This window comes from Fistularia commersonii, chromosome 6 (genome assembly GCF_037954325.1).
Source record: "Fistularia commersonii isolate RoL2024-O1a breed Wild chromosome 6, RoL_Fcom_v1.0, whole genome shotgun sequence".
In the NCBI taxonomy this organism is placed as follows: Eukaryota; Metazoa; Chordata; class Actinopteri; order Syngnathiformes; family Fistulariidae; genus Fistularia; species Fistularia commersonii.
The window spans coordinates 6,293,590-6,302,197 of record NC_141289.1 but is presented as its reverse complement, the minus strand read 5'-3'; the positions used below and the strand labels follow the sequence as shown (position 1 = coordinate 6,302,197).

The 8,608-nt window shown below is 45.2% G+C and overlaps 1 pseudogene; it reads left to right on the top strand.

The window, feature by feature from the left end:
* Positions 1-290: 290 nt before the first annotated feature.
* LOC147233228 (uncharacterized) lies at positions 291-7,908 on the top strand (annotated as a pseudogene).
* Positions 7,909-8,608: the final 700 nt, after the last annotated feature.

Genomic DNA, 8,608 nt, shown 5'->3' with positions numbered 1-8,608 from the left:
ACCTCTGGAAGAGGTGATATTCCTTCTGGTTCACTGTTAAGGTCATGGTGGTGTCGGCCGGCAACCTTGATATTCCTGCGCCCTCCCCCGGACAGGATGGGGACGCAGGGATCTCAGTCCTCCATTCTAAAATGTCTCTGTTAAATATGTACAGTCTATCTAATTGACTGCGTCCCTTAAAGGATTAAATATAAGAAAGGAGACGTCGTGCCAGCGGGAGATCTTAGCAGACCATATGTTATTAATAGTGAGGAGAGAGAGAAAAAAATCGGGAGAACTGCCTCGAGGACATGAAAGATTTAGAATCGTCTTCCGCGTATCTCGAGAAGCTCCGCTGGATCAACAGCACTGGTTACATCCAGCTCATAATGCACTGCCAGAACCACTGCTGCCATGACGACAACGATGAGCACTTCAAGCTCGCCTTTACGGTGAATGTGCACGCCTGCACCGTGCACGTGCACTCCCTGTTCAGATGACAGCCTTCAGGTGAGGATCATCTCAAAGGGTGTGGTGTGAGTATGGAGGAGGAGCACAGGTCTGAGAAAGGCTGCATCACCTCTGTCACCTCCCCCAGAGGCTGCAGCCCTGCTGCGCCCATCAAATAACCCTTCCAGCTTACCAGCTTACAGTGGTGGGTTTGTTCGAGATCAAGCCCACTGCTCGCCGCCGTGAGACAGGGATCGCAGCATGCTGCCTGTCAGCAGACTCGCAGGAGGTGGTGACAGCTGTCCAGGCCAGAACCAAAGAGAAGGTATGCAGTGAGCAGACGCAGGCCTCCCATCCACGTCAAAGGTGGCAACTGCAGCAGCCGAGGCGCTGTCGGAGGCGCCAAGGTGACAGCTCCACCATAGGAACAACCCTCGGGGAACTTTGCCACTGTGGGTGATGGGCTGATCAAATGTTCCGGACCAGCTGGGCCACATGGAACCCGGCTGCAGATTCGGTCTGATCAAGATGGGGCCAAAGAGAAGGAGGGATCTAGGAAGAGAGGGACCTTGCCAGAGAACATATGAGGAAACAAACAAGAACCAAGATGCATCACAAATGTGCACAAAAACACATCAATGTGACAAACTTCTTAGCCCATTGATAACATGAGGTTTGATTGGAGCCTCTGCAGGTGTCAGCATTGCTGCAGGCTCCTGCATCTCTGAGCGTGATTTGCTGGCTGTGCAGAAGGTCTCCTTTTCTGCCAGGAGCCCATCAGAGGTGTGAAGAGCCATCAGCTGATGGTCCTTTTCCTCCTCATCGGATTTGATATGAGAAAGATGCATTGTTTTCCCCAAAAACCTGATACTGTTTGGCTCAGTTTTGTTTAACGGCCTCCTTTCAGGGGGAAACCAGCCCGTCAGAGGCTTTCTTTGACAATGGGGTGCAAGTTGTTCATCCAAAACATTTGTCACAGTAGCTCCAGGAAGCAGAAAGCAGGCATCACCTCCACACATAATGTGTCCAAATCCCTTAAAGGTTGGTCCAGGTGCTGCCTTGAGTCTTGCCGATCCACCTTCATCCAACCACAGGGGGCGCTAAGCTGAGCCCAGTGGCCGTTTGGTGCTGTGCTGCATGATTTCCTGGCTTATTCCTGGTGAGAGTCGACCCCAGGAGAGTAAAGGCTCATTTATCCCAACGTTAAATCCTCATATGGCCGGAGCTTTTGTCCGACCTCTGCCTTCACTTCCTCTGTAATCCTTGACATTCTCGGGGAGCTTGTTGATGCGTATCCAAATGCAGCAAACAAAGCAGTACCACTGGATGTCCTGAGGGGCAGTATTGCATGGTGTGCTGAAATGCCAACGGCGAAAGCAGCAGAGAAGAGGAAGAAGAGTCTGAGTTTGAAAATTCCCTTTTTTCAAGTGCTAGGATCTGACAGGTATACATTCAACAAGAACAACAAAAGATACCCAGTACAGCTCGGTGGCTGGGGATCAACTCAGAGTGAGAACATCAACATGCCATGGTTGTTTACGGAACACCAAACACTTCCTATCGCCCAAGTAGAAATAAAGTCCTCCAAGTTGCCGGTTAAAGAAAAGAAATCAAAATCCACTTTTAGGTGAGTCTTTATCAGTGCTTTTAAGGCCGTCACTGGACTCTTGTTCCCTTGTTCGCAGGCCTTCGTCTTCTGGGTCAGCCAAATAGCTGATTTTGTAGCGCCAGGTAAAAAGTTCAGCACAACTGACTGGTCTTCGAATATCTTGGACATGAAATGAATAAGTGCAAGGTAAAGGTAACGCTCAAACCAAGGAATAAATCCTTCAAGAAACTAAACAGTGGCACCAGCCTGGGGCATTCAATAAATAAATGAGGCAATGTTTCAGGGCGTCAACAAAATAAACAGTCTCCAATCACCCCAGGCTCAAATTGTGCCCCGTATTATATTTTTGGCTATATTACCATGCACAATCCTCCACTGGAGGTCACCTCCCCGCTTCTCCAGTGGTGGCTCGTCCAGCTCCTCTTTGGAGGGGCGTCCAGTCCAAAGAAATTTTGTCACTTTTAGTCCTTTACCTGCCACAGGTTGAGAACCTTGACTCAAGTTGTGTAAAGGTCTTTTTTGTCTGTTGCGTAAAAAGTTGTCAAGCTTGGGGTTCTGAATGCTAGTCGTAGGCTGTCCTTGTCCTCCCACGCCCCAACCTGTGGCAACATGGCCAGTGAGGGGAACCTGTAGTCAATGTTCTTGTCTCACAGCTCGTGGAGGTAGCTTCCTGACACATAACACTTCAGGTGGGGAGGGTGAGCGTCACCGATTGCCTTGGTGACCCATGTTATGTCTAGTTTCCCTCAGTGTGATCCAGGACGGGGGAGTTAGCTGCAAGAGGTGACCCAGCTCTGTGACACCCGCCCTGCTGAGGCTGAGACCCAGGCCTGTGGAACCCAGGACTGGGACCCAAGAAAATTGTTAAAGAGCAGAAACCCGAGCAGAAACCCTAGAACCTGCCAAGCTTGGAGGACTGAACCCTAAAAAGACGGGAATCTGGTCAGGTTGAGAATTCACGTCTGCATCAAAAAGAGCTGTCTGTCCAATTCCAACCACCCAACATTTCTCAAGAGTAGCTTTGCATTGACCAGCCAGCTGAGTCTACACTCATTAAGAACCCTCCTGTGGCGATGCAAAGCTTTGAAACTCACCTGTTTATGTATGGAACCCAGGCGTAAAAACATATGATAACGCTTGGATGATGGATGGATGGATGGATGGATTTGTTAAAGTCTAATCATAGTGAGATCAGCAGCCTTCTGGATGGAGGCTGTTTGTGACGACTGCTCGGCCGCCTCTTCACCTTTCCACCAAACCTGTTTGAGCTTTGGTTTGACAACTTTGCGGTGATTCATGTGAAATGCATCTATTAGCCTCCAAGCCTGGGTTGGCTTGTGACAGGCGGTCTGCCCGGGCTGTTGTATTTTTTCGAGGTGGGCGGGATGTGAGATCTTCCTTGGAACAAATCTTTAATTTTGCTGTTGTTATTGCCTTTGGATTATAAAGCATCTTTTTTTCGTCTTTCAAAATGCTTGTAGAGGAGTGATGCTGTGGCTGACTGGGCAGGAGTAATATCTGATGTTGTCGTACATCATAAACTCATAATGATGATTCATTCATTAGACCGTGGACCTTATGAGGAGCGACACACTGGGAATAAAGGCATCCACCTATTTTGGTGTGTCAAGGGCGTCGTCATGGCAACTGATTTACAACTAAAACAATATGATATGAAAAATTGTCTGTATCAAGGTTTTCTTCAAGAAGATCCTTTTTTCCCTCAAGTCTTTTGATTTGGCTGTTTTTTTCTGTGATGCACAATGTCATCAATTACACCGTTGATGTCAGTAGTTACATCATGGGACGTTGTGCCTTCACAACATAAAATCCACATGCTGAGAGCTGTTCTGTTCTCGATCTCCCATGTTTGTGTCTGCTGAGATGGTTGTCCTGGAGCACTGAGACACGGGACGGCTCTATGCAGCCACCATCCAGGGGAAATCGATGTCCTTCAAAGTAAAAGCACCACTTCGGTAATTTGGCAGGCTTCATATAAAAGTGTTCTCTTTTTTTTCCCCTCCAGCAACTTTTTTATCTCACCACACACACACACACACACACACACACACACACACACCCCAACCCACTTAAACTAGCCACTGTGACCGACTTTAGAACCACACATTACAAATTAAAGAGGTCAAACAAACGTGTTTGAAGGTCTTTGCTTCTATCAGAAGGCACTTCTCACCACCTGGTCCACAGTTAGCATTAGCCTAGCCCCTGGTGATATGGCCGTAGACTCACTCTGCTGAGGGATATTTTCATGATGCACCTTGTTCTACCCTCTCTGCACATGTGTACCTTCATCCGTGCATGGAAGTAACCTTCTAATCAGAGTCACTGGGCTCTCTCATTTGTCAGATTCCCAGGGGGTGTGTCTTGATCTACTACAGCATTCACCATTATTTCTTGAATGAATCTTAAAGTTATAACTGTATCATTTCAACTATTAGCATGTAGCTGTTAGAGATACTTGGAATACAAGTAGCTCATTATCTCTATCTCGATTTTTCCCCAGACTGGTAGAGGCAGAAGGCGGCCCATTGAGCTGGGATCTGTCCAAGATTTCTGCACCGGGAGTGGTTCTCTGCCTGCTGTCTCCAAGTGCCTGCTCCAGGGGCAGCTGCTTTTCTGTAGATCATCTTAAAGAATGTGGTCCAGACCTGCTCTGCATGGGAAGTGTAGTCGAAGTAAAATCTGCTGTGACTTTCAAGACCAGCCTCCTGGCCTGGGAACCTCGTGCTCTTACCACAATGTTAGCTCCTCTCCACGCTTTCAACCCCCTTCATCCCGTTTCCATCACTGCTCCACCCTAGTGACGCTCTCTCTCTCTCTCTCTGCTCCTCCTCCAAAGAGACGTCCCTCTGGCAGCTAAGATCTCTCTCAGATGAAGGTAAAATGCTCCACTCAGAATAAAACATTAATTTAATCAGCCTCGCTTTGCCATCTCATGAGTGTGATAAAAAGTTTGTCTCGCAGAAATCCTGTCAGTGCTACTTAAGTCCTCTGATCTCCGTTTGTCTTGAAATATGTTTATCTGGTAAATTCATGTCCCGGTGGGAAATATAGATGCTTGATGCACCTTCTGACAGCAGACAGGAGAACCAGGAAACCAGTGTTATAAAACTCCTTCGATTAATTCTCCCATAAATACAGACATCACATCGCACACGTTAGCTCATCTATCACTGGCCCACTGGCCCAGCGTCAATGTTCATTCATTCATTCATTCTACATTCGCTGTGGGTAAGTGAACAAATGGTCGGATATCTCTATCTCTATATGGAGTATGAATTAGAGGGTGACTGGCTGTGTGTCTCTATATGAGGGCCCTGTGATTGGTCAAGGGTGATACCCACCCTCTTGTCCAATGACAGCTGAGATAGGCTCCCCTCCCCCCTCGCAACCCGGACTGCAGGATAAGTGGTACAGAGACTGCAACAATGCATGAATTAATTCATGAATTGATGAATTGCTCAACCCTTATACAAGCCCATCTATTGGTGTTCCAGGCAGTAGAGAGAAGACAAAAATCCAACTGCACGTAGATAAATGGATTTAGCATTAACTTTAGCTTAGAGGGAAGCGCGAGGTCTGGGAAAGGATTTCATTTGGAGGAAAACACGTCATTAACTAGACCATTAACTAGACCATTAACTAGACCGTTAGCGAGACCGTTAACCTTCCATTCACTGACGTACCTGGAGATGTTTTTATTTTCCTCATAAACCCTCTAGCATAAAGATCTTCAGAGCCTCTATTAGGACACAACGGGTCATAAGTTCTTCATCGTCCCAGGATCCCGGATCGATACGTTGTCATTGAGCTATCAGACAGCGTCAGGTGATCCATCACTCACATAGCCAGAAGAGAGGCGGAGGGCAGCAATGATGGATGGACTCTATGAGGATGGTGCTCAGCCGTGACGTCTGAATTCCCTCATCTTCTCACTGAGCAGCCATGAACGCATTTCCCCGACTTAGCCACTTCTACCTCTTTATTACATCAGGTACTGGCTGCAGCTATGAGATGGATTCCAGTGAGAAACAGCGACTCATTAAGTCTTTGAACAGACCAGATAAAGGCCAATTGCATGGGATTTCGAAACAAGGCCATGTCTAAAAAAATGGTTCCTTTTATCTCTTTAATACAAATAATCTTTTTCTAAATATGAGAAAATATATCAGTGCTGAAAATAGTATTTATACAAAGAAAATAATAATAACACAAATGCTAGTATTACTAGTAGTTTAGAATTAATAGTTATTAGCGGAGTAAATTATTAGCATAATGACAAAATCAGTAATAAAACTAATAGTTATTATCACTATGTCACCACTATAAATATTACTGCTAATAAAAGTTATTAGTATGATATGAAAAATATTGACAACAAAAATGATAACATTCACTTTCACAATAATTACAAAAAAAATGCCAATACTATCATTAATATTAGTGATAATAGCAATAACAAGCATTGTTATGATTATGAATAGTATTATTATTTCAGTTATTAGCATTAGATTGCTACTACTACTAATGCAAATAATAATAGTTTTGGCATACTATGAAAAATAATGCAGCCTCAGGGCAGCTCAGTCTGATGTCTCCCTGAGCAAACCTAAGGAGGGCACGGCCAGTGTCTGAGCCGGTCCCAGAGTCCAGATAAAGCCAAGAAAAATGCAGTGAGCATCTGGGTAAAACCTTTGCCAGAACCAAACATGTAAGTCAAACCTAATAAACAGATCATACCGGATCAGTGGAGGCCCGGGTTAACAACAGATAGACTGTAGGTCATTGGTACCAATGACCTACAGGGTGCCAATGGAAACTGGGATACTGTAAGTCAAAGAAGGAGAGGAGAAGGCGTGTTCTGAAGCAGAGAGAGAAGAAGAAAGGCAAGCGTCTAGCACTGAGAGTAGGTACTTTGAATATTGGGACTATGACTGGAAAAAGTAGAGAGTTGGTCTACTTTTGGTTGATGCAGAGAAGGAAGGTGGATATACTAGGATGGTGTCCAGGAGACCAGGTGGAAAGGTAGTAAGGCTAGAAGCCTAAGAGCAGGCTTTAAGTAACTATCATGCTACTAACAGGAAGAGAAATGGAGTTGTAGTGGTCTTGAAGGAGGAGTTTGTGAGGAATGTTCTGGAGGTGAAAAGAATGTCAGATAGACTTACAAGTCTGAAACTGGAAATTGAAGTTGTTTTATTTGCAAATTATGTAGGAAAACAAGCATTTGGTCACCTACAAACAAGCAAAATTTCTGGCTCTCACAGATCTGTAACTTCTTATTTAAGAGGTGCCATGGTCCTTCACACATTACCTGTATTAATGGCACCTGTTTGAGCTGGTTATCAGAATAAAAGACACCTGTCCACAACCTCAAACAGTCACACTTCAAACTCCACTATGGCCAAAACCAAAGAGCTGTCAAAGGACACCAGAAACAAAATAGTAGACTTGCGCCAGGCTGGGAATACTGAATCTGCAATGGGTAAGCAACTTGGTGTGAAGAAATCAGCTGTGGGAGCAATTATTAGAAAATGGAAGACCTACAAAACCACTGATAATCTCCCTTGATCTGGGGCTCCACGCAAGATCTCACCCCGTGGGGTCAAAATGATCACAAGAACGGGGAGCAAAAATCCCAGTACCATGTGTGGGGACCTAGTGGATGACCTGCGGGACGCTGGGACAAACTATCAAAGGCTACCATCAGCAACACACTATGCTGCCAGTGATTCAAATCCAGCAGTGCCAGATATGTCCCCTTGCTTAAGTCAGCACATGTTCAGGCCCGTCTGAAGTTTACTAGAGAGCATTTGGATGATACAGAAGGGGATAGGGTCAATGACCCATAGTCAGATGAAACCAAAATAGAATTTTTGGGAAAAAACTTAACTTGTCATGTTCGGAGGAGAGGGAATGCTGAGTCGCATCCAAATAACACCATACCTACTGTCCCATGCTTCATAACTCTGAAGCATGGCAGTGTTTTTCTTCAAAGGGACCAGGGCAACTGATCCGTGTAAAGCAAAGAATGAATGAATGAATGTATTGTTAGATTTTAAGTGAAAACCTCCTTCCATCAGCAAGGACAGTGAAGATGAATTGTGGCTGTGTCTTTCAGCATGACAATGATCCCAACACACTTCATGGGCAACGAAGGAGTGGCTTGGTAAGAAGCATTTCAAGGTCCTGGGGTGGCCTAGTCAGTCTCCAGATCTCAACCCAATAGAAAATCTATGGAGGGAGTTGAAAATCCATATTGTCCAATGACAGCCCCAAAACATCACTGCTCTAGAGGAGATCTGCATTCAGGAATGGCCCAAAATACCAGCAACAGTGTGTGAAAACCTTGTGAAGATGACAGAAAACATTTGACCTCTTTAATTGCCAAGGGTATATAACAAAGTATTGAGATGAATTTTGCGCTTGACCAAATACTTATTTTCCACCATAATTTGCAAATGAATTCTTTGAAATCAGACAATGTGATTTTCTGGATTTTTTTTCACATTCTGTCTCTCATAGTTGAAGTGTACCTATGATGAAAACTAC